General features: G+C 45.5%; 1 protein-coding gene across 9 annotated transcripts in view; it reads right to left on the reverse strand.

The window, feature by feature from the left end:
• Positions 1–27,548, reverse strand: part of Foxp1 (forkhead box P1) — a 602,856-nt gene that overhangs the window by 370,379 nt on the left and 204,929 nt on the right. For all 9 annotated transcript variants that reach the window (XM_051154977.1, XM_051154979.1, XM_051154989.1 and 6 more), the window contains one exon: positions 14,099–14,187. The gene's annotated coding sequence lies outside the window, so the exon portion shown is untranslated. The remainder of the gene's footprint in view (positions 1–14,098; positions 14,188–27,548) is intronic.

Genomic DNA, 27,548 nt, shown 5'->3' on the forward strand with positions numbered 1-27,548 from the left:
CCGGCTCCACAAGCTCCCATCACCAGGGTATGTACCAGGGTGTTCTGGGTGCCATGCCTTGCCGGCATGTTGGACTGTGCTCTCTGAACTGTGAGCCAACAAATGCCTCTTGTTCCGTAAGTTATTTCTAGCACATATTTTGTCACAGGGGTAAGAAAAATAATATTGACACAACTTAGACCATAGAAAAACAATGGGACAAACTCAAAAACTCCATCCTATATTACACACATCAGTTAATTTCTAATATACCTTGATTTCTTTGGTTGTAAGCCTCGCCTTTAATGGCTGAGCCACCTCTCCAGCCCATACCTTGATTTCTTAAACTCAAGATTTACTCACAACAGAATCAAAGGAAAGACTTGGGTACGTGGGGACACAACTTAGCTTGTGAACTAAATCAAAACTTGGTTTGAACTAAAGGGAAGATACCATTAGCTTTATTGAACCACCAGCTAGTGTCCAGTTCTGTTTCTCTCAACATGAACATATGTTCCTCTTAATTTTAAAATTACTTCTTTTTTCCTATGCTGGTGTTATTCAAGAGCCCTGCTTATTTTGGCTATGGAAACAACATAAGAAGAGCCACCCAGAGTCCCCCATTCCAAGGGAGGAGTTTCCCAAGAAAAGCAAAATTTTGCTGTTGTGTTTCCTTTCTGCCCTGCCCACAAGCACGCAACATTCTTCCACAGGGAACTCCAGGGCCATGTGGAGGAGGCACCAAGCACAGAACTACTAGGGGGCAGGTGTGGGCAAAGACACCCGTTCACAATCACTTAATGGCTCCGAAAAAGACCGGAACTGGTGAAATGCAGAAGTGAGGCAGTCAAGTAAACCCACACGCATAAAGAAAGGTCTGGAAATGCAAACTATGAAGAAAGGAGGTCTCTTTTATTTCACAGAGTGCCAGAAGAAATCAGACTCTCCCATCGAGAAGGCAAACCTGGAACTGACATCTATGACCAAAATCACCCACAGCATAGCCACAGACCTAGGAAAAAGCAAGAGTTGGCATGGGGGTGGGTTGGGGGAAGCAAAGGAAGAGGCAGGGGAAAAAAAAAAAAAAAAAAAACAAGAGTCCTGCAAGTGGGACATTAGTTTCAATGAAGAAGGGCCATCGCTGAGAACAGTGTGAATGAAGCCCTCACATAAAAGACCTCTGTGGGCAAGCCTCTCCTGCAGACAGATGTGGAAGCTGGTGAGCTCAGCCTCACATTTGGAAGGGTTGTGGAACTGGAGCTGTGATATATAAAGTGAGACCCAAATGCCAAGGTTCTGACTGGGCCAGGCCAACGTGGCTGTTTGTGTTGGGCCGAAAACACTTTTTCCCCCCACTGAGCAGAGAATTACGGTAAACATCTGCTCACCATGACCACAGAAGAGGTGGTTGTTTTCAACCACGGGTCATTTTAAAGGAATAAATCCAATTAATAAAGCTGCACAGTAACAGTATCCAGTCTTGCAAGGAGTCTGCCAGCTTCTCTGCACCGTCCTATTCATTAAGAAGGTACTTAGTCCTGAAGGTTTCTTCATGTTGTCTTTGAGACTTCTTAGGGACCAACTGAGGTAGGGAAGTTTCTGTGTCTAAAGATGCTTAAAATCCAAGCTGATTATATGTCTAACTCATCCTTTAGATGGTTATTTCTAGGTGGCTCTTTTGTCCTACTATTAAGACTTTTGTGTAGTATGGAAAACCAATGTTACATATGAATATTAAGTCAGGACTGTGGATACAGTAAAGTATTTGTCCTAAAACATGAGGACCTGAGTTCAGATGCCCAGCACCCATGTAAAAAGTAGTGTGGCAACACACATCTATAAGGGCATCCCTGGGGCTCACTGGCCAGCTGGTATAGTAAAAGACCCTGTCTCAAAAGCTAAGGTGCAGCGGGGCGATGGCTCACTGGGAAAGTGTTGGATGTCCAAGACTGACTATCTGAGTCTGGGTCCTTAGGACCAACAGAAAAGCAATATGCCCAGTGCACACACATGTAAGTCACTGCAGGGAGATGGGAGGCAGAGACTGGAGAATGGCCGGAAACTCACAGACCCACTACCCTGGCATACACAGCAGTGAACAAGACAGACCCCCATCTCAGGGTAGAAGGCGAGAGGACCAACATAAGCTGTCATCTGACTTCTACGTGTATGCCATGGCCCTGTGCACTCACACACACACCAACACACAGACACACAAACATTTTTTTTAATTAATTTTAAAAAATTTAATGAAGAGCAATTAAAGAAGGCAACCTATGTAAATATCTGGCCTTCACAAGTATACACACATGCATGGACATGTTCACACACCTGAATGCACAGGTACAACATATACAAGGATGTACATATACACATACAACTAAAAATTACAATTAAGGATTCAGATGGGTGTGCTACATGCCTGTAATCTAAGCACACTGTTGGCTAACACAAGAGGATCAAGGGTTCAAGGCCAGCCTGGGCTACTAAATGAAGGTTCTGTCTCAGAGATTAAAAGAAAAAGCAAACAACAATAAAATCAAGAATGGGGATATGAACTGGGTGTGGTGGTCCACATCTGTAATCCCAGCACTCACGGAGGGAAAGGCAGGAGGATCCCCATGAGTTTGAGGCCAGCCTGGTCTATAAAGCAAGTCCAGGCCAGGCAAGGCTACACAGAACAGCCCTGTCTCGAATTAAAGAAAGAAAAGATAAGAAAGAATGGATATATGGATCTTTAACAGCCTGGAATATGTGAGGTGCACAATTTGAATGGCAGAAACATAAAAAATTACTTAAGTAAAATAACACAATTTAAAGTTCTGATTGAAAACGTGACCTATAAATGTCCCAGATAACATCTCTGTGTCAAAATGTCTCTTTGAAAATGACTAGAGAATGAATATAATCAAGAATGGTTTTGGTTTTTTAAAAAAAATCCCTTATTTGGTTCCTTCTTTAGAAGAGAGAGAAGCTAGCAGGAAACCAAGTACCATGTTGTCATTCATGTTGCCAAAGGACAGCCAAAGCCTCACTTCACCTTTGGACAACCAGTAACCATCCCTCCAATATAAGAGCCACTTATCAATAACCAGTAGCCAATCTTCCAAATAACAGATATGTGTGACTAACATCAAATGTTCCCAATTAAGAAAGCAAATCAGGTTCACAGAACCCCCCAAATGCCAATGTGAGTTAAACAAACTCCCACAACTGCCTTCTAGATCAATGAAAGGCAGTGCTGGAAGCTGCTACAGGAGCAAAGCCAGAAGCTAAGGGTTACTGGCCCTGGCCATGGTTGGGTTAGTGAGAGCAATCCACAGCACACCAAGTTCAGTAGACACAAAGAACTTTTCTCAGCTGGGGATGAGCCTCAGAACCCACCTTTAAACACACGCACAGAAGGTGGACATGGTGTCTATACCTGTAATCTCAGCACTAGACAGGCAGAGAAACACAGAGCCCTGGAGGCCACAGGCCAGCAAACCAAGATTGGTTGGCAAAATACAAGCCACTGAGAGACTCTGTCTGTCTGTCTGCCTGTCTCTGTCTCTCTGTCTCTCTCTCATGCATACACACACACACAACAAGCAAGCATGCAAACAAACAAACAACCAAGGTGGGTGATGTTTGAGGAAAACACCTCAGGTTGATCTCTGATGTCTGACATCCACACACATCTGTCTGTCTGTCTGTGCTTTGCCCCTTCCCCCCCCCCCCGCCCCGAGTTCTCTCTCAAACACATACACAGAGGCAGAACATTTTCTCTATTCCATTTTCCCATTTTTCCCAGAAACTGAACTTAGTCATTCATATAAAGCTAGAGTTTAGTAAACTCACAAATGGATCCATATTAAATTCACCATCTCCACTTACTCCAGCCACTGCCATAGCAGCTGCAAAGCTCCAGATGTGGCTTGGGAAACTGGGACAGCAAGTCAGTTGGTGTTTAAACCTTTCCACCCGCCTGTCTGCACACCTCTGAGATGCCAAGCACTATGAGTGTATGTAGGCACACGAGTCATGTGTCGCTTGGGTGCCTGAGTGCACAAGGGTGGGGCCATGCAAGGGGGCGGGGCAGAGACAAGCAGTGGTATTCAGTAGATGTTACTAGAAGCTACCAATTACAAACACAAACTGCAGGAGTCCCTGGACATGGGAACTTTTTCTCTTGTTGACTTAGAGTCTCAGTTTCTTAAATTTGTGTGTGTGTGTGCGCGTGCATGCGTAGAGGGTATGTGTACATACATATGTACATGCAGAGACATGAGCTATAATATCAGAGCTTTTTCAACACCCCTGCCTTATTCCCTTGCGATACCGTCTTTTCTTGAATTCGTCTTTCTTTTGCTAAGCTGGCTGGTCAGCCTACTCTGGACATTCTTCTGTCAACCCCACCCCCACCTAAGCTCTGGGGTCAAAGGTGCATGCATCCATGCCCAAGGTTTTACATGGATACCGGGGATTTGAACTCAGGTCCTCATGCTTATAAAGCAAGGGCTGTTACCCATGGAAGAACCATCTCCACAGCCTTGCTTACTCATTTTCTACCACACTGATCTGTGCCAAGAAAGGACCAAAAGGAAGCAGAAGGGGAAAGAGATGAGGAGAGCCTCTGTGTGATGCCCAGTTGTTCTTAGCAATAAGCCATAAGCAAAAGAGAAGAAGGTACAACGTGCCCTAGTGGTCTTTAACACCCATCAATGCTTCAGCTGTGATAGAAAGCCAGGTTTAATGAAACTCCATCCTCCCCAACACACTCCCAGAGTTCACGTCTCCAAGTGACTCCAATATCAGAGGCCACTGTGGTCAGAACTGGCACATACGCATGTGCAACGGCACTAAATTACTCCGAGGCGAAAGCACAATACATCCACCATGCTTGGACCACACATGGGCTAAATCAGCTATAATTTTCAGACCTAAGGAGGAGATCCTATCCTTTTAAGGATGTTCCTCATGAAAGATAATCTGACAAATGTCACAACAAAACAATAATGATAACTTGGGGGCGATGAAATAATTTTTTATACTTTAAATGTTTTCCCATGGGAGATGTATTGTTTTAATGTAATGCATTTCACCATGCTTGTCTGTTGATTTAAATTTTGTTTTGATGTTATGAAGAGTCTTTTACTCTGAATTACACAGTGATGCTTGGACACTGATCTGTTATAACTTGGTAATCAGAATTAACGGATTGCCCAATTAATCAAGTCATTTGCATAGATCCAGATAGGGGAATGGATCCCGGCCCAAGGAGAAGATACAGGGGATATAAAGTTATTAATTCCGGAAAGTGTTAAAAGCATGTAAAGTTAAGAGGTCTTTGCTAAACCCTACCATCCTTAATAGGTTCCATTTTTATAATGCAAGGAACATGTACAAATTAAAAATATATTCTACCCAAGGCATATGGAAAATTATGTTTTAAATCAACTAGTTAAACAGACATATAACTGAATTACTCTTTAAGCCTTTGACAATTGATAAGGTTTAAATCATCAATGCCCTCTGATAGGTAAACACATAGATGCCAACCATAAGGCTTCCTCTGTATCTAAAGGTGTTGATAGGTCTGGGTATGGTATGGAGGTACACATCTATAATCCTAGCACTGTGGAGTTGAGACCCAGTCTGAGTCACATAGTGAGATGGTGCCTCAAAACATCAAAATAGACAAACAACAACAACATCAAAATGTTCTGGTCTGTATCAGCCTGAACACTTAGGAAGATGAGGTAACTCAGGCTAGAAGATACTGTTTCACCCAAGGATGCTTGTTGCATCACTATCATTCATCACTTGAAATTCATGGGGAAGTGATACTAAGAATGCCACAATTTAATTCACCAAAAATGTACCCATGCAGACTTACTGTGTACTGAGTAGACTGGTGTCCATAAAGTCCTTCAAAATCAGCTTCTCATTTGCATCATTTATATGGTAAGGCTTAAGAGATGTGTGCCCTTTGGGGGCTAGAGAAATGGCTCAGCAGTTACAAGAGCTTGCAGGTCCTGCAAAGGATGCCAGCTCAGTTCCCAGCAGCCACATCACGTGGCTTATAGCCACCTATAGCTCTAGTGTCAAGGGATCTGACAATCTCTTCTGGCCTCCTCGAGAAGCAGCCATGCATATGATGTATATACACACATGCAGACAAACACACACAATATAAAAATAAATCAACTGTTCATAAAAAGACATGTATACTAACCAACATGCAAGCCAGGTTTTCTGGGAAATTCCCTGCAAGGCCTGGAGCCTCTGCTGCCAGGGACTTTGCTATTCCCCTGGGATGCCTTCTTCCTAGCCCCCACCAAGTCTCCTTCCTATTTTCCCAGCAGCCTCTTCTCCACAGATACAGCCCACCAGAACCTTTTCTTCTGGCCTTGCAGTGGAATGCTGAAGTCAAATGGCCTGCATTGGGACACCTACAACAGCTATTAGGTGGACACCTCAGGCAGAAGTCCCAAAAAGGAAGCAGACAGTGGTGAGAGGACTCCGAGCTCTGGATCACAGAGAGGTAACCAGCTTTCTGAGATATAGCCTGTTTTCAACATGAGAACATCACTTGGAATGTCCAAACACTATGTAGAAAAGGTCACAAGACACATCTCAGAGATGACAGGCTGTTATAGGTTGGCTGAGCCACCTGACATACACAGATATACGCTATCTGCCTGGAGGTTCTTCCCTGCCTTCTACACCAGCACCCGTCTACCCATCACCAACTGATTTACACAGGGCAAACAACCTCCGCTGCTTTACAGAGGGGCAAGGGACCCACCCTCGTCTTGTTCGAGCCCCAGCATTTCCGATACACACAAAACCAGTCCCTGGCAGTTGGGGCTGGGAGCTCCACTGGTACAGTGCCTGCCTTGCAAACATCAAGACCTGAGTTTGACTCCCAGCATCCATGGGAACGTGTGTTGGCACACACCTGAAGTACCAAGAATTGTGAAGGCAGAGATGAGCAGGTCTTCAGAGCTGCCCCTCCAGCCAGTCTAGCCTACTTGGCGAGGTTCCAATGAGAGACCATGTCTCAAAGAGTGGAAGGTACATAAGATATGCCACTCAAGAATGGCCTTTGACCTCCAAGGGTGTTTGTATCTCCGAGGCAGAACTGTGCTAGATGTGGTCCCAGGCACTAAAGGTACTGCTTGTAGTTAAAGTGTTTGTCATCTAGGCCAGAATCCATGTAAATGCCAAGTGGCCAAAGTGCCCAGGTCAATCCATTGTTTGGAAGGCAAAGACAATGGCTCCCTAGTCGGACTGCATCAGTGACCTCTGGGGGTTCAGCTGAAAGACTTTCCATCAGTGAGGTAGATGGACAGCAACTGAGAAACAGCCCTGACTCATGTACATGTATGTACACACACATGCATACACATATGCATGGATACTATACACACATACATGTTGCTCTGAGTTAACATGGAAATACAGAGAGTTAAAGCCTTCTTGGTGAAAACAGCTCATCTGTGGTCCCCAGCTACTGGTTTCCTGCATCTTCTAGCCTCCTATTTTACTAATACTGTCCCTGACACACAACTTGTGACTCTGCAGTTCTACTGGCCATGTAAGTACGGGTTTTCTAAAGGTAGCTGGGATCGACTCTAAGTGGCTCCATCTTTATGGTGGACAATAAAAAGCCTCCCTGGTGAGTGCTTTCATGTGCCAGGAGGATTTGCTGACCCAGCTTGCCGCAAAAGCGCCCCAGGTAGAGGACCAGTGATCTGGGCAGGACACTCTAGCTAACCATACTTCTTCATACAGGTGATTGAGCGGAACAAATCAATCGTTGGCTGGTCAGAGGCTAACAGGACATAAAATGAGGGTTACAAATGTGAGGTTAATTAGAATAATGTACCACAGCAAAACAACTCAAGAGGTGAAAAAGTGGAGGCAATGTTATAAGAGACACATCCACTGGAGACTAAAGGATGTGCGTCTACCTCAACATGCCAGGACGTATTTTCACTCCCCAAAGATCCTGTATTATCAATAAAAGCAAATGCACACACACTATGTAAAAATGTAAAAGTATAGACAGATGATGCATCAAGGACACAGGCTCAAGGTGTGGTCCTGCGGTTCATAGCAACATCATGAACATGCCAAAATAAAACATCTGCAAGTCGTTACTGTAAGAAAAGAGGAGTGCAGACAAGACCAGCTGAGCCATGGTTACAAACCAGTGACCATAAGAAGCAGGGCCTAGGTTCAAATCCCCACATTTGCCCTCCTGCACAGAAAACTACAGGCAGGACACTGTAAGTCACTGTGCCTCAGTTTCCTCATCTTTAAAGTGGACTTTTAGAAGCCTTGGGGCCATGCAAAGTGAATAAACGTCAAATTCTTAGAATCATGTTTGGCAGAAAGCTAGTTCTCAGTAAAGGCAGCGGCCACGGGGCAGACTTCAAAAGCTGGAGTGTTTCTTTTAACCTTTCTGAGCAAAGTTCCTCACAATTAAGTCTTACATGAATTTAGAAAATTCAAGGAGGAGAACAAAAAAAAAAAAAAAAAAGCAGACATCTTGAGTGCTGGACACGCAATTCAGGGGTAGAGGGACTGGGTTTCATCCCGATAAAACAGAGCTAAATGGAGATCGAGGCTGCAGAAGTAGCGGTGACAGAGATGGGGTAAGGAGAGGGACAAGGCTGGGGATGAGGCTGAGAGGAGGAGAAGGAAAAAGAGAGGGAGAACTCGGCATCCATCTCTCAACGTTTTCAGGGCATGGCCTGATGGTACCCAGGAGCACTTTTCCAGTCCCACACACCTGTATAAACCCCAAGGCCCCAGCGTGAGTTCTGTGAAGAGGGTTCTCAGGCAACGGCTCACGTAGAAGAAGAGATGTGTCACACAAGTCAAGTGCTGAGGACACAGATGGACACAGATGAGGCCTGGGCTCACTGCAGCAGGAAGAACTGAGTCGGAAGGTCTGAGAACTTCAGCCCCAGCAGCTCTCAACCAGAGTTTCCTGGCACCGAGGGCCCACAACACTGGGCTGGGCTCACACAGGGCCGCCAAACCCGAAAACACTCAAGGAAACACTTGTGCTCCCAGGCCCTTCTTGCTGACACTCCTGGGGCCTTGGAGAGGGCAGAGGAGGTGGGTCCAGGCTGGCCCACTTCCTGTGCAAACAAAACTCACCCTGACTCCCGGTGTACAGCCTGGTTTCCCTTCCGTGAATTATTATTTTACGTTCTCAAATGATATTTGAAAGCCGGGGTGTTAGATATTTTTAGAGATTTCAAAAGCTGGGTGTTAGCCCTGAAGCCTGTTCACAACTGAATGAAAGTTTTTCCAGCTGTGTGTGTCCTGTGCCTGACTGATACTCATTGGATTTTGTCCTTTTCTGTCCTCAAAAGGATGGCAGGCCTCCTACTACTACTGTGTTACAATTTGTTTCATTTTTTTGTTTTGTGGGAAATGGGTGAGTATGGAAGAGAAGCAGCAAGAGGAGGAGAGGGCAACACATTCATGTGTATGTGGGCACACTGTGAACACACACACACACACACACACACACACACGCACGCACTGATTTGGGTAGACGAGCTAGTCAGAATGCAGAGAACCTCCTGTCTCTGCCTCCCTGCTGCTGGGATGACGTCGTGCCTGGCTGTCGTATGTGTGCTGCAGATCCCAATTCAAGTCTCCATCCTTGTGCAGCAAGCGTTTTATCAACCAAGCCACTCTCCAGCCCGCTTTGGCACTGTGTTAAAGGTGTTCTTTTATTTTATATGTTGAGATGGAATGAACTAGAAATTAGCGGATGGGAACTCTGATTCCTTCTCTAGCACTAGCTATTCTCCAAGGGTCTTGTCAGTGACAGTGTGAGATTATGCATACTCACTCAGCCTTTAGCAGCAGAAACCCTGCAGTGTGGGGAGGTGGAAGGAGGCATTCTCCACGCCTTGCCTTTTATGGAACAAGACCATGTTGACAAACACACAGCAACCACAGGCATGATGGAGCGATACAGCAGCCTATCACCCTCTCAAAGCAGGTAAAAGGTGCCAACAGTGTTGGGGATTTATAGCTAACTCCTTCTGGCTATGCAAATGTGAGTTTTCATCAAAAGATAAAAACATGAAGATTTGGACTGGCAGGTCAACTGTGCATTTAACCACACAGAAGGTTTTCCAGTGCTACAAGGTCCCTTCTACTGCCACGCAGATCAATCCAGCTCCAACTAACACTGGGAAAAGTGGAATCCCAAGGAGAGGGCAAAGGCAGGATTCAGCACCATAGACACCCCATTTCCAAGGTTCTGAAGAAAGGGCTCGGGCTACAATGATGAGCTGTTGCTGTTTGACATTAGCACCTTGTATGGTCTGAGACAAGGTGTAGATAGCCAATGGACGGCATGCAGCACCAAACTACCCTCACTTCCACATTTGTGTTGTATGTATATTTGTGGTGCATTTGTGTGTGTGTGTGTGTGTGTGTGTGTGTGTGTGTGTGTGTGTGTGTGTGTGTGTACGCGCATGCATGCACACATGCGTGTAGGGGAGAGAGTTGCAGGTCTCCCATGCACACATGTGGCGGCAAGAGATGGGCAATGTGTATCTTCCTCTTTGATTCTCTGTCTTACACCTTTAAAACAGTTTCTCACTGAACTTGGATCTTACCATGTTCAGAGCAGAAGTCACTGACTGGCAAACCTCAGCACTAGGGTTGCTGGTATATGTAGCTTTTGTGGCTTCTGGGATCTGAACTCATGTCCTCATGGGTGAACCAAGGGTTCTTGCCCTGCAAGACTTTCTTTCTTCAGCCCACTCTTTCTGGCTTTCCATTTTACAGCTCATTTAATACATAAAACATGAGCATAGAATCATCACCAGGAATGGAGTCTCTGCCTTCCTTGTCACCTTTAAAATGAAGAGTGCAGCCTGGCGATGGAGTACATGTGTGTAACTCCTACACTGCGGACTCCGAGGCTGAGGGATGTCTTGTGTAAAGCCAGCCTGAGCTACACAGCAGGGCTCTTTCCCCCATGTCACCCTCACCAGACCTGGGCCAAAAAGAAAAAGGAAAAAAGAAAAACAAAGGAAACTCTAAACTGGAAAATAAGAAAGCCAAAGATAACATATCCCAGAAGCCCTTGCTGGCCTTTCTAATTGACTACTGTGCTCCAGCACAGAGCAGTAGGCATGAACCACCTTATTATAGTAGCAATAACCACTGTGACCCAGGTGCTATCTTTACCCTCATCTAGCTTAAGAAAACTGTGCTTGGAAGGAAAGAAGAGCTCATCTTTAAGAAGCATCACCGAGGTAGGACCGAAGCTCTTGGCTCTGCCCGGGGAGCCAGACACCCAGGTTCATGGCTGCAGAGCTCCTCGGGTATAGGCATTGGGTCCACTCCCACAGCTGCATGCATATTTAAAGGGAACACCAGGCAACAACTGCTGGATTGTGAAAAGTGCATGTTCTGTCAGGCAGACAACTGCCTGCAACCCAGACACAGGATGGCAGGTCCCAGAATTCCCATGGGCAGCTCTCAGTACAGTGACGGCCTTAGCTAAGAACCAAAATCTGTACTGAGCTCTTCTCCCGAATCATCTTGATGACTCTCCACTAGCTGCTAGACTTGTACCAACTTCCCAGTGGGCACTCAGGGCAGTTATGTGATCTGTCTGGTCTACTAAGGGAAACTCAGCTACTACCTGGAAAAATAGGACCAGAATCTAAGCCAATCTAATGTCAGCACATGCAGTGTGGTCACAGCGCTGTCCTGTGTCCACAACAGGTGTGAAAGCAAGCCTAACACAGCTGGTCTGCTGCAGCTCCCACATGCTGGGAGACAGAGAGTGCTCCATAGTACCTAGGCAAGTTTCATCCTGTTCATGGTGCCAGGTTGGGAATTTTCAGGCCAATCTGAAGCAGAAAATGTGGATGTGGCAAGTCACTTGTCACCTAAAAGTAAGACGGGATCAGCTGACATGCACCACAGCCAATAGGAGGGAATGGACAGAAATGGGTTGTCACTTCTTCAAGCCTACATAAGACAGGAGAAAGCAGCGCCCTCGGCCCTGTCTCTCACACACACTAGGAAAGAGAGCACTATGGAGTAGGAACTGGCTTGTCAGAGGGATACCATGTTGACACTTAGCCTGGACCAAAACCTCACATCCACAGGAAGGACCACTCATCTGCACATTCAGGGCTTTGAATTTTGTTTTACACCTCACTACAAGGTAAAGAAAATTTTTCCGCGCAAGTCTACGACTCAGCAGGGCACTGTAAGAAATATAAAGAGCGTCAAGAGTTTGCTGAGACAGGATGTGCATCTCTGCTAAGGATGGTAACAGAGTAACTCAAACAAGGCCCAGGGCAACAGAAGTCCACCACACAACTCCGTGTAAGCACGCATGTGTGAAGCTGGGCCATTGAACACACCTCTCGTTTTGCAGTCCTCTAGAACACCACGTTTCCTTCAGCTAAGGCTGCGCTGCCCAGGAATCCAGAGGACAGAAACAGAAGTCGTGAGTGGGGCTTCAGGGAAGCTGTGCAAAGGGACCTATCTCTGCTAGCAGTGCTCCTTTTACCTCGCGATTCCCCCATCTCTTCTTGCAGAGTATGGGGGAATGGCTGGAGAGCCAGCAGCCACCAGGAGGAAAGAAAGCGCTAACACTCCTGAGCACACAGCGTAGAAACACAGAAGGCACAAACTACTCTCCATGTGTGTAATTTATGAAAGAGAATACAGCAAATTTGTACACCTACCTACAGTAGTATGCCATGAGACAGTCATTTACAAAGAATGCAGTGAAACAAAAACACCTCTTCAGATTGCCCTGTCATTTTCTGTGAGGACAAAACCCTAGAAAATCCACAAATTGGGTTTCTTATTCCCACCTTCTATTCTCAAAGCTGTTTGGTTAACCTTGACTTCCCTTCTTAATTAGTACTGCTGGCCCACAGAAGCGTATTTGCTGAGCCTGTCTATATGTTTTGACATGCAAGACTTGTGAAATTCAAACATACTGCAGACATTCAAAGCATTATTATTTATTAAGGCCTATATTAAAGGTGGAAGATCTTAAAGCCTCTCAGATTCTGATGATTAAAGGAAATTTAATCGTTCTTCATTGGCATTTGATCTTTAGCCTGCCATAATCTACCCGTGTATCCCTTCATCCATACTTGATACAAAAGAGATATTTCAACAGCATGTTCATCAAGTGTAACACAGACAGAGCTCGGAGACCACATGACTCACAAAGTCAAAGAACATTCCACCACCCTGGGTTAGTTAGCTAATGAAAGCAAAGGTGAATGGGGAGTCAGACAGAAGGAACAGCTTTCCCCTCACATGAGTGGAAGCTGTCCACGTACTGCCTCACCTACCAGGTATTTCAAATTCCTGTTTCTTCCACATTCATAGTTTGCTCAACATCAGAGTAACTAGTACCCCGCGAGCTGTCAAGTTTATGGATGGCACCCCAACCTTGATGCATGAGAGGATAGGGAAGCAAATAACAGCTCAAAATAGCTCAATGACTATATGGGTACACAATGTTCATGAGGACATAGTGAGCCCACCCATTTTCTTCTTCAAGCACACATGGTTAAATCAGTTAATTGATAGCAGAGGTGCTTAACTGCAAAAGACACTGTGGCCCAGGACGGTGACTAGAGTCACTCTCTGGACTCTTTGAAATACTGTAGGCCATCTCTGCATGTGGACATCTTCCTGCAACTATGACCCATGACCAGGCACAAACAGGATTCCTTTTAGTACATTCTGTTTGGAGTGGGAATGTGTACGTACAGGCACGTTCATGTTTGTGCAGGTACACACGCGTGTGTGTGGGTGTGTGTGGAGGCCAAGGGTGTCACTCCTCGGGAGCCACACGCCCATCTTGTTGGTGTGTGTTTGTTTGCCTAGGATTGATCTCTGGCCATCATGCTGGCAAGGCATGCTGCATTTTAACCACTGACCGGTCATCCTATCCGTGATAGGACCTATGTATACAACTGTCCTACAATTACAGGAAGTGGCAGCATACATGTGCCTGCCAGCTCTGGAACTCTTGCCTGATCCTGGGGCAAGTAGCCCATAATTTTCTTACCATTCCATGGTGGCACAGACATTGGTTACTTACCCTGAGCTTTTAATGAGTCTCACAGCCATAAAAAGCCTGGGGTCACTGGCAGGGGGCCTGCAGAACGCCACAAGACACACAGAAGGACCCTGGAGGCAAGGAGGAGAGAAGGGTTAGGGTAAGCGCTTAGGATGTTTCACAGGGCTGCTTTCTGCACACATGAAATTAGCCTTCATTTTCTTCTCTTCTAGAATCAGGAAGATGAAAAACATTATACACCAAGTCCAATTGTCACTCCTGAGGGCAGAGACAGCCCCTGACGTAGCCTGGTTCCCTTAAATGTTCATCAGTATGTTCTCTTGTCTTTTGCCCCACTCCTTCTGTTTCTGTCTCTGTCTCTCTCTCTCTCTGTGAATCAATCTCTCTCTCTCTCTCTCTCTCTCTCTCTCTCTCTCTCTCTCTCTCTCTCTCTCTCTCTCTCTGTCTCCCCCTCTCTCTCTGTGTGTGTACGCACGTGTGTGAAGGTTACATGTCACATTAAGAGAACTTCCTCAATCAAGTCCCCACACTATTTTGGGGATAGGGTCTCTCACTGAACCTGGTGTTTACTCATTTGGCTTGATTAATTGTCCAGAAAGCCCCAGGCACCCAGCTGTCTCTCTCTCACCAGCTCTGGGTTGAGTGGCACTTGCCACTGTCTTATGCATGTGCTAGGGATGTGTGTACGGTCTCATCTCATGGGACAAGCACTTTACAGACGGAGCCATCTATCCAGCCACATTCTTAGGATGCAATCTCTAAACTACAATGCTAACATATCCTGAGGAATAAGAGCAAAAAGACACATTCATGCAAAATGAAGATTTCACTTCAGGTTTGGGTCCATTAGCCTAGCTTCATACCCACACCTTCCAGACACAGAGGCCCTGAAAAGGCAGGTGAGTGCCTGCCTGTGAGCCAGACACACTGTCTCATTTGTCAGGGTACCACTTGCATTTCACATGCCAGTAGAGGCCAGGACAACAGACTTGTCGTGAGGGCAAGCCTGTGTGTGCCAAAGCTATGAGCTTCTCAAGTCTGGTTATGAGTACACTATTTACCAAGTAGGGTTCTGAGTTTGCCAATTCTGCTGACGAAGCAGCTGATTCCCCTTTAAGCGCTCTCTGAATGTGTAAGAACAGCCTCCAGTCAAAGGCCTCATGAAACCCTGAGTTGACCACGCTGTCTCCACTGCTGCAGAGCCTAGAGGAGGAAAGCTCTCGGAGAACCAAGTGAAGCAGAATGAGGCCCAGGGTTAGCCCCTCAGAGCCCCTCAGGCAGGTGCTCCCCTCTCCTCACAGTATATTCAGGCAGCATTTGGTGAGTGCACCCAGTTTCCAGACTAATCAAACTGAGAAGCTAAAACCGAAAACATGTACAGAGTTTTACGATATGAAAGCCTTGAAACATGTCTCTGGAAAGCATGTGGGTTGCCTGTCAAGAAAAACACAGAAGGGAGCTCAGAGATGCTGTTCTAGGTGGGCATCTCTCTTAGATTCAGATAAACTCAGGCTGACTTATTAACCATGCTGCTTGCTGGGCCTCAGTTTGCCTGCAAGGCAAAGGCTATCCAGTCCAGACAAGCTTGAGTGTGCTTGTTCTGGGGCTTGGGAGATGAGCCAGGCAGTGCAGTGCTTGCTGTGAATGTATTAAGGGGGGAAATGTTCAGTAGGGTGGGTGTATTTGTAACCCCAGTGCTGGAGAGGTGGGGGGAGGAGGTCTGGCCAGCCCGCTTAGCCCAATCAGTGAGCAGGTTCAGTGGCAGATCCAGCTACGAAAATAATGTGGAGTGCACTTGGGGATGTTGACCTCTTCACACACATGTACAAGAATGCTCACTGGAGCATGTCCCTGCCCACCTACTCCCGCCCCCAACAAACAAACACACACACACACACAAATTCTAGTTCTCCTAAGGTAGGCTATGTGGTCATTATTCTTCTCAAACAAAGCACAAGAATGCATCAAAAAAATTTTTTTTAATTTCTATTGTGGTCAGCAGTCATCATTCAGAGTGAACTCTCAAGGAAAAGACTGCCACCCCGAGAAAGGACCACTGTCACCATAATGAGATAATGATGTTCATTACGTCGTCTTCAATAGAGGTACGCTTGCTGGCATTCCTGGTGAGCACCACCCGACACTGACTCTGAGACCCCCAAGAGTTGTACCTTTTCCAACACTCAGCTTCACTGGCCTCAAGGGAAAGTTGGCCCGTCTCAGTCCTCACACCAGGTCAAAGCCATCGGGGAACTTTGGGGCCCTTTATTATCGACTTGTAAAATGTTATAAGCCTGTAAACTAGTTAATTTATGAGCCGTGTTAATAATTTGCTCACACTCGATCGCGGGTTTCGCAAACACGGCTTCCAGGGATGTGTGAGGATAATTTGTAGGTCCAGTTTCTCAGCAAAGGGGACACTAACTAATTTGACACTGTACCGTGACATTGACGGCGGGGCACACTAATGACTGTACTCCTAGACGTAGCTGTCAGCCTGTCGTTCCAGTGAGGAGCCTGCTTGCTCTCAGTGTGGCTCAGGACACAGCGCTCAACTTATTATTCAGACAGCACCATTAATGAGAGCCCATGTTTATTTCCACCATACTAACCAGCGCTTAGCTTCCATTTGTCTGATACGGTCATTGATTAAAATGGGTCTCATGAATAGTAAATTTGAGCCCTATGGAAACAAAGGGCCACCAGAGAAAAATAAGCAAGAGCTGACTGGAAAACAAACCTGGTCAACTTGCTTTCTGCTTCAAATGTCATCCAGGACAAAGTGGCAGGTGGAAGGAAGTGGTATAGATGCCAAGGAAAGAGGAGGGAATGTTGTAATTACACATGCCTATGTATCAGCTTGGTTTGTTTTTTTTTTTTTAGCCATGGCCACTGGAACTTCAAGAGTGTCAGTCAGGAGCTGCCTTCCACCCCATATAAGCTTTAGAATTTTTTGAAACAGTATCATGTAATATACTGAAATAATGGGGTTTCCTATGATGTTTTCTCCCACATATACACATCACTGTACTTTGCTCACATTCACTATGCTCCATCCCACTGGTCACTTAAACAGCTCTTCTCCCCCTTTGTTCTTTCTGTGCTTGCATGAACCTAACGTCTGCATACGAGAGAAAACATGAGGTGCTCCAATCTCTGAGTCTGGCTTCTTTCACTTAACAGGATGACCTCCAAGCTCAGATCCTTTTCCTGCAAGTGATATAATTTCCTTCTTTTTAACAGAAAAATAAGGCTACATAATGCTTGCATACCACATTGTCTTTATCCATTTTCCCCACAAATATATATCCAGGCAGGTTCCATGTCTGGGCTACTGTGAATGGAGCAACAATAAGCCTGGTAGGCCGGGGATCCTTTGGAGTGCCGCTGGGTCAGTGTACCAAGGCTTGACTTTCCTGAATTTGCTATTTTCATGGTGACAGTAATCTGGGTACTCAGGGTACAGGTTTTAATTTCATTTCTCCATGGAGGACATAAAGGTTTGCTATGCTTTTTCAACCTTACAAAAGTCTGATCTTTAATTAAACTGACTCAAACATGATCACCAAGGTCACCAATAAACACACCTGTGATTTTTCTGAAAAGATAACATAACTGTATAGCTGTGGGGCTTTAAAAATACCTTTTTATAGCACATTTCTACTCCTAACTAAACCTTATAATCAATTTCTATCTTAAATTAAATTTCTATTTTGGTCTGACAATTTTTCTTTCATTTTATGATGATTATAATCCTAAAATATTCATATAATAATTTAAAATGAATAACTTTTTAAAAAGGTAGGCCTACATCTATTAAAGGGATGATAAAACCGAGACTACTCCCAAAGTGGTTCATCATAGAATGTGCAATTCAAATTAAAGAAATATTTCAACAAATGCTGTCTGCCACTCAGGATAAAGAATTCTACTGAACACTGCATATGACTTCAGATTTTTATGAAATAGCAAAACAAATCTGAGCCCACATAGATCACTTTAGAAATGAAAGTGTCATTACATGCAGCAACGCTTAAGTACACAATGCTGGACTCACTGCCCAAGGGAAATCCACAATTTTAGAAGAGTCACGATGCCTAAGCAGTGCACAACATGTGGGAAGCACATCTGGATGGAAGGCTGGTTTGTAAGTATGTTTCAATAAGCATTCAGGTCCATTGTTCCAAGCAGCCTGACTTGTCTCCAACTGCTGCCGTTTCCTTGAGCAACTACAGCAGGCAAGATCACAGAGGGTCAGCATCTCCACCATGTGCACATCCAGTAAGTAGTTGTTGCATCATCATGACCAGGTCAAATGTTGTCCATCAGTAGCCATAGCTGCTAGGTGCTCATCAAATCTAGTTCTCCATCTTCCTAAGCAGAAAGCTGAGCTGGATACCCTGTCCTGTTGAAGCTATGCAGGCTCTTGTCACCAAGTCCTGGACAAACAGACCAAGGTAGGCTGTACCACCTTCTGACTCAGATGCCTCTTCACCATGCCTAAAGCCCTCTCTCAAACCTGACTGAGGGTACAGAGACCCCGTGGGACTTCCTACTATCTGAGGGGAGTAGCATTACGGGGTGTCTTAGACCTGGCGCCCTGAAAGAACACATACAACGTTGCAGGGTATCTTAAACCCAGACCTCCTTGAACGGACACACAGAGCAGAGCCGTGGCCAGTGAGTGACTTCACTCCTCCCTCCACAACCAGTGCCAAGCCAAGGGTGCCTGGCAAGTAGAAAGCACTGAGTGAAGAAGCCTCTTGGATCCACTGATATTTGTGACCTCTAATGGGAGTGCCTGACCCCGCTTTCTCTTTCTTTATTCTAGGTTCTGATGATTGCTAAGCAAGAGCTGTGCTACCTCTCTGAGCACTCCTGTACGATTCATATTCATTCATTCACAAATATTTCCACACTTACTTTCACTTCCCTTCCCTCTCTCCCTCTCCCTTGTTTTCACTCTTCTCTGCTCAGAATCCCTCTTCCCTGTTCTCTTTCCTTCCCTCTATTTCCCCTCCTTCCTTCGGCCCCTCCCTCCTTCCCTCTCTCTTCATTAGCTAGCACCAACCTCTGGGTCCCGCATATGCTACGCAAGCGCTGTACTGCCAGCGCTCGCTAACTTTTTGTCTTCTTCCTTCCCTTCCACCCCCTTGTGTTTTCATCTTCCCTCTCATTGGTGTGGGCTAAGCGCCCAGTCTTGCACTTGTTACACACACACACACACACACACACACACACACACACACACACACACCCCACTCACACTCACCCACTGGCCTAGTATCTTACTGTAAGACAAGTACAGTATCTCCTTGGCTTCACCTTCAATCTCTGGACAACCCCAATGAAGGAAAGCACTACCAATTGAGAGCCCTTAGTAGATACTCTATGGTTGCTGTTAATGATGCCTCTGGCCAAACAAAGGATAGGAAAGGAGAAAGAGCCTAGAGCCACCATATTGTTAAAATGACTAGGTATGCTTCACCTCATCTAATCTTTACATCCGTGAGTGTGCTTCCTTTTGTGTGGATGAGAATATAGAGCCTCCAAGAAGTGAAATACAAGCTCGCGCCACACAGTGCTGCTTGAGCTGTGAGCCCAGATGAGTACAGCCCTGCGTTTCACAGGCAAACTTATAGAGAACATACCCATTCCTGAACATGACATGCAAGTCATTGCTTTAAGAAAAAACACTGTGCTGGGTGGTGGCACACGCCTTTAATCCCAGCACTCGGGAGGCAGAAGCAGGTGGATCTCTGTGAGTTTGAGGCCAGCCTGGTCAACAAAGTGAGTTCCAAGATGGCCAGAGCTAAAACAGAGAAACCCTGTCTCAAAAAAGGAGGAGGAGAAGGAGGAGGAAGAGAAAGAAAGGAAGGAAGAAAATAAGAAAAGAGAAAAAATACCAAATGATAGCTCCCTAATTTACAATACCACTTCCACTACAACTGGGGAAGAAGTCTTCAGCTGTGATGACAGAGATGGTCAAGACCATCTGCAGAGGTTACAAAAAGCAAGAAACAATGTGGAGGGATCTTACATGTTCTAGGGGATTTTTTAAAGGACCATTTCAAAATAAAACAAGGTGGTGGCACATACCTTTAATTCCAGCACTCGGGAGACAGAGGCAGGTGGAACTCTGTGGGTTCTAGGCCAGCCTGGTGTACGAAGGGAGTTCAGAAGAGTCAAAGCTACGTAGAGAAGCCCTGTCTCAAAACACTAAACTACACAAAACAACAACAAAATGAACTGGCTTCATGCCTTTAATTACAGCAGTGTGGAGGCAGGGGCAGGAGGATCTTTGTGAGCTCCAGGCAAACCAGGGCTTCATAAGAAATCCTGTCTTTAAAAAAACAAATTTTTGAAAAAGAAGAAGGACTGGAGACAGAAGATACAGTGTAGCTAAAGAGGAAGTGCCAAGTATGCCAGATGCCCTGGACTCACTCAATCTCCTGTACAGATGATAGACAGACAGACAGACAAGTGGGTGATTGATAGACTAGTGGATAACAGCTAGAGGAGTGGAAGATAGATAGATAGAGAGACAGACAGACAAAACATTTAGAGAAAAATATACAGTGAGTTTGTTGGGATTTGCAGCCATAAGTCCTCTCTGACAGCCGCTCAACTGTGCTGTTCCAGTAAGGAACCAACCAGAAACAATGTAAATAAATGGGTGCAGCTGTTTTGCAATAAAACTTTATTGATAGAAACAAGTCAAGAGGGGAGGTTTGGTCCAAGTGCCACAATTTGGTCACTTCTGCCTGACAGCTGTATGAGTATTTTGCATATCCATTCACCCATAACACACAAGACTTCCCCTAGCCTAACAGGAAACAGCTCTGGTTAGCATTTCACACAGGACCTCTGACTGCCAGGAATAAATTCCTGATGTTCAGAGGGAGTAGCCTCAATGTGACAAAGGTTCAGGATATGACAGCTGCAGAGTGGAGCTCAGCTTCCAGCCGACTGTGACCCACTGCAGGTTCCTTCCCTTAGATACTTTCCCTGTGCTCATGAGCCATAGAAAGCACTAGATGGAACAAAAAGGTAAGCAATATTTCCATATTTCCATTAAAAAAAAAAAACAAACAAACAAACCCAAAACTTTTGTCCTCAGTATGATTGAGTGTCTGTGCTGACTGAGGGAATATGAGGTACCTTACAGCCTTAAAGAGGCTGGTAGTTTCAATAGAAATGGCCCCCATAGGTTTGAATGCTTGGCCAGTAGGGAGTGGCACTCTTGGGAAGTGTGGCCTTGTTGGGGTAGGTGTGGCCTTGTTGGAGGAAGTGTGTCTCTGTGGGGGATGGGCATTGAGGTCTTAGATATGCTCAAGGTACTCCCCGTGCCACACAGTCTTCTTCTGCTACAGATGAAGATGTAGATTTCACAGCTTGCCCAGCACCATGTCTGCCTGCAAACTACCATGCTTCTCGCCATGATGACAATAGACCTAAACCTCTGATACTGTAGACCAGCCCCAATTAAATGTTTTCTTTCATAAGAGTTGCCCTGAGCCGGGCAGTAGTGGCACACGCCTTTAATCCCAGCACTTGGGAGGCAGAGGCAGGCGGATCACTGTAAGTTCGAGGCCAGCCTGGTCTACAAAGTGAGTCCAGGACAGTAAAGGCTACAAAGAGAAACACTGTCTCGGGGGGGGGGGGGGCAGCTGCGCAGGTCATGCAATGCAACTCTAACTAAAATAATAGGTAATATATACAACTTAAAATATCAGTGCAATCACAACGTGTTACGAACCCAGAGATGATACTCTGACTTTGACAGCCAGGAATGAAGACTCTCTGAATTACACACAAACTGCTTTCCTTGATAGGTGCGCATGCGCTTTGCTAAGCAATTTCGAGGTAAGAGCTAAATGACCAGTCACCACTGGAAACATAGAAAGAAAACATCAGCAGGAGCTCCCCAGCTCTTCCCTGAGAACGGGGAGTCACTATAACAAAGATTTGGCTTGCTTTTCTGGTTTGTTGTTTTAGACAGCAAAACTCGGATACATAGCAGAGATAAAAATAATAGAAGAATCCATATTCCGGTTAATGTTTTATTTTAACACTGATGTGCGCAAGATGATTTGAGACATGAAATGAATAAATTTGTATGAGTCTGTTTTACCTAAGCCATCAATCAAAACTGGAACAGAGGCAAGTGAACGATAGTCCAGCCTGACAAAGGGGTATTTTGCAGTCATTAAGAATTAATCTGGAGACAGTTGTGACACGACATAAAATAAGCAAGACAGGAAAATTAACCTGCAGTAAACCTTACATGTATAAAAACACAATGCAAGAAGATGAGAAAAAATTAAATTAACAGTGTTTGCCTTAGCTAGAAGAGATCAGACAGTATTGTTATTTACTATTTTTAGTTTTCTAGATTGTTCCAAAGCAGAGACGTATTAGCTTTATAGCTTTAAAAACGTGTCTGAGAAGAGTCATTATGAACAGCCTGGAACTGGCTATGCAGCAAGCTAGAAGTGTCTTAGTGACAGACACTTTGTGTCACCTCTCATGTGGAACAGTGTTGGTTCTCCTTAGGAATTCAATGAGCTTTCCTTGAAGCCATTGGATAGACTACCTGACTTTATTAAAGGCCCCTTAATGAGAGTCCATAAATAAACTCAATTCTTATACTTTGAGCCTTTAAGAGAAATTAAATCATCCTGTTTAAAGAATCAGATTGCTTGTGGATTACACCATAAATAAAATGCTTAATTCAAAATTTTCCTCTCTCCTCTGTCCATTTTCCATGATGGCAAACAGTAATTTGTCTTTTAATAACTTCAAACAATTCTGAGTCATTTGCTCATTAAAAACAAAATACATCTTGATCACGAAGCTCAGCATTTCATAAATATTTAGCCCAAATAAATTGCCTGCTTTGAACTAGAAATAGCAGGCTCCTGATTGATAAGCACACTGTATTGCAGATGAAAGGAGACCCACACCCACATCCCATGTTAACTGGGAGAAGACAATATGTTGGCCACTCAAGGATTTTTGTATGCTCATCACTATCCATCAGTGATTCCCCCATAATCTCAGAATAGAGCCTCATAGCCTAGCTGTGGCTCTTAAGACTCAACATGTTAATTTAAGGTATTTGCAAATACCCCTAGCCTCCAGCTTAGCCTCATATCTCTTCTAGCAAGCAAAGTTTCTTGTTGATAGTGAGGGAGGGAGAGAGGAAGAGGAGGGAAGGAGGGAAGGAGGGAATGAGGGAGGGAGGGAGGGAGGGAGGGAATGAGGGAGGGAGGGAGGGAAGGAAGGAAGGAGGGAGGGAGGGAGAGAGGAAGAGGAGGGAAGGAGGGAGGGAGGGAGGGAGGGAGGGAGGGAGGGAAGGAGGGAGGGAGGAAAAGCTAGGTCATGATTTTAAACTCTATTTGGAAGGCAGGACAGTAAGGAAACAGCACACTCCTCCAGTGCTGGGGATTAAACACACGCCTCGCTAGACAAGAATTTCACTACTGAACAGGGTACATAGCTGTATTATGAGGGCTTTTTTTTCCCCTTCTTAGTTTATTTAAAATTTGAAGTAGAGTCTCACCTAACTACCAGGTTGGCCATGAGCTCATTGTGTATCCAGATATTGAGCACCTGAAGAATGACACCCCAAGTTATCTTCTGGCCTCAAACTGGACACACACAAATGTGCACACGCATACTTGCGAGACACACACACACATGCACGCGCCCGCACATACATACACATTTAAAGTGCGTAAGTAAAGGCTGCCATTCTTTCTGGTCTTTGGAAATTTAAGGGTACACAGTGACAAGTAAGCTATCTTCTTATGTATTTAAATATATTTATTATGTGCATTGTTGTTTTGCCTGCATATATGTCTGTTTGAGGGTGTTGGATCCCTACTACTGTATGGAGTTACAGACAGTTGTGAGTTGCCATGTGGGTGCTTGGAATTGAACCCAGGTCCTCTGGAATAGCACCCTATATTCTTACCCACTAAGCCATCTCTCCATCCCCCAGGCAAGTAGGCTATCAAAGCAGAAATCACAGGCCTTTGTTTTAATCAACCATAGGAGCTAACATCACAATGATACTAAGGGCAGGACCAGTATAAGGCAACTAATTCCTTTCTTGCTTTCTTGCTAGCCACAGCAGAAGGCTACAGTAGCCAGTTAACGTGAGATGTTATTCCTGGCAAATGATGAGCAAACACAGGTACACCATTGCCGACACTGACAGGAAGGCAACCTAAGTTCCCTGTTTCATAGAGACACCACAATCCATATGACAATGGGTCGGCAATGTCTATGGATATAATAGGAACAAGCCCATATCCTTTATTATTAGGCTGTCAGAATGTATGTGCTGCTTATTGCAGCAGCTAGTCTAGCACATACTCATTAAGACAACCCACACCATATAGGAGCCCCCGGCATAATCCACCTGAAACAAACACTCATCTCTGGCTTTGTCTCCATTTCTCTCTTGACCCTACAGGACTATATATCACCATTCTATGTATCCTTTCAGGAAAGGCCTCCGTTCTGTCTCCATTCATCACCTTGACAATTTTCAAAAGCATTTTTCATTAGCTAAGCTTCCAACCCCACCCCTACCCTCCACCCCCCGCTTCAGTCTGCAGACCTGGCTGGTCTGGAACTTGCTATGTAGACCAAATTGGCCTTGAACTCAGAGAAATCTACCTGTCTCTGCTACTTTCTCAGTGCTTACCAAGTGCTGACACTGTGCTAGAAGTGGAGCCTGGTTGAGTGTGAGACAAACAAGGTCTCTATGCTCCCAAATTCATACCCACCGGGAAGCACGAGCAAAAGCATATGGGAATGATTTACCCAGACTTGACCCCAGCACAGGTGAGAAAAGGCTTTGCAGGAGTAACCTCCAAAGCGTCAAAGGGAAGTAGGAGCCGGGGGGGGGGGGGGGGTAGGGAGCATGTGGGCCTGTGCACTGGCACTACCAAGAAAAAGAGACACGTGCAAGCACAAGAATTGGCCTAAATCTTCTATTTGACAGTAAAAAATTATAACCAGGTGGGGTGGGTAGAAATTGTTAAGAGTCCAAGAACAGGGAGGACCAGAGTGGAACACTGTCTTTTGGACATGGCAGGATGCTGAACTCACAGCCGCCATGGTGACCTCTGCCAAGACCTGGACAAGATTAAAACAGTCAACAGGGGAAAGAGGTTCACTGAGGAGCCACAGACGGGTGGTGGCTTCCGGGAAGGGTGAGTCAGTTTTCCAAAGGGCGTGGTTCCTGGCAGGTGACCTGTGCTCCATGGGACAGCCCCACACCCATATGTATATTGTCATCACAAATTGGAATCTGTGGGTTATTAAAATTATTTTTAAGGAACATAAGGTTGGGAGGTGAGAGAGAAGTGATTATGATAAAAATATATTACATGAAATTTCAAAACATTAATAAAAATATTTAAAATTTTTTCAAAGAAATGATATATAACCAGGGAGTGTCAGTACCTTCAAGCCCAAAACAAGGCCAAATTCACTAAGAGAGAAATCAAGGCACGCTGTGACATGCACGCAACTGTCACGATGGGTTGGCGCCCCTTTTCAGCACTGACAGGGAGAAGGGCGTGAGCACACTGAAACAGCTTTTCTAAATTATCCAGGAGAATGGTAGCAGAAGGATCATGGGAGCTCCACTTCCTGAACCACAGCATTTGTCCTTCTTAGGGATCCACCTGCTTCTTTTAGGCAAACCATCATTATCTTGTAACAAAACAGAGGTAAAGTTCTGTCCCTTCCCTCCGTGGTCCACAGGAAGGAGCACCAGTGCCCTCGGTCCTCTGGAACTCGAAGCCCCTCTCCACAGCCTCACTTTTCTCCAAAGAACTAGAATTTGGGGAGCTCACAATGTCTCGGGCGTTAAACTCCATCTGACTCGCCAACTCTATCTTCTTGGAATCACATGGTAGGAGGGTAGGCACCAACTACAGGTTCTGTTTGATTCACTAAGGCTATGGAAAAGCCAGACAACATAACTTCCTTCCTTCCTTCCTTCCTTCCTTCCTTCCTTCCTTCCTGGGGTGGCGAGTGAGTTTCTAGACAGTTCTCTGGGTAGCCTCGGCTGTCCTGGACTTGCTTTGTAAACCAGGCTGGCCTCGAACTCACAGCCATTCGACTGCCTTTGCCTCTCTGGATTACAGGTGTGCTCCTGGCTAGATTTACATTTCGATTTCTAAGCCCAGAGATACTGATGAAGGTTCAGGCTCCAGGCTCTGAGGACATCCTCCCAAGGAGAGGTGTGCTCCACTCCATCTCAGAGTATCACAGTGCCTCACCAAACAGATGACAAGGCCTCCTGCTTCAGTCAGAAGCAGCAGAGCAGTGTGCAGTGCAGAAGTTTCCAGGCTTCCTCTTCCAGCTCAGGATGCCAGGGTCTTGTCTCTCTCCTGAAGCTTCCACAAACGGGAAGCCACTCCCTAGGCAGTAGTTGTTTCTAGCACCCTGACTTGGAAGACTTGGGTACCAAGCAAGAGTCATCTATAAGTTTGAAGGTGAAACCCAGCCCTTGGCTATGGTACACAATAGAGGCTTGACCCTCAGTCAGCCCTTCTGCCTAAAGGTGCTTCTCTACTTCCTCTGAATTCATGGAGATGCTTCTAAGTCTGTAGATCTGCTATCAGGTCAATTCTCCCAAGAGGCCTTTTTCTGCGACTAAACTAAGGGGCCTCTCCAAGACACACTGCTACGCTGCCCACATCCTTCGTGAACTGTCAGGGCACAGAAGCATCTCGGTTCTTCACCTGACTCGTTTCTCCGTCTCCTCCTATTAGCTGGCTGCTGTGCACCCTTGACCTGCCAGAAACAGAACAATGGCTGGCACCCAGCAGTCACTGGACAGACAGACGGCCGCAAAATCGATGCATTACTAAGCCAGTTACTTGAGGCCATAACAAATGACAAGCTCCAGAGTGACTTACAGTGACAGGAGGCCAGGCGAAAACTACAGAAACTGAAATGGGTTGAGCTCTGGAGATTGATCCTCCTTTATCCATCTCCATAGCAACCCCCAAGAGACCCATGCTGGCCTCTGCAAGCCATCTCCTATGATCTCTGCAAGGTGGTATCCTTAGCCTTCAATCCTTCACAACCTCACCCATTCGTGGTGGCAGCTGCAAGAAGAAAAGCCGGTAGTAGGGCTCTTTATAAGTCGAGCCTCTGCCCCTTGGACGGCTCTGAAAAACCACTTGTAAGTATTCTACGCTAACCACAGTTTGTAATTTTGCCACAGGTGTTTGACTAAAAATGGGACAAAGCCTTTTCAGACAGTGCACGTGTATTATGTCACTGTATATATCCAGCGCCACGCCTACAAGCTGACAGAGAACCTTTTCTCTCTGAACCATGCAAGCCAGGAGAGTTCATGTGGCATCGTTTTGCGAAAGGGTATCTTATATGCTTCAAAATGTTCACGCCTTAAGAAAACACTGAAGTGGGATTTTAA

This window comes from Acomys russatus, chromosome 13, assembly GCF_903995435.1.
Source record: "Acomys russatus chromosome 13, mAcoRus1.1, whole genome shotgun sequence".
Classification (NCBI taxonomy): Eukaryota; Metazoa; Chordata; class Mammalia; order Rodentia; family Muridae; genus Acomys; species Acomys russatus.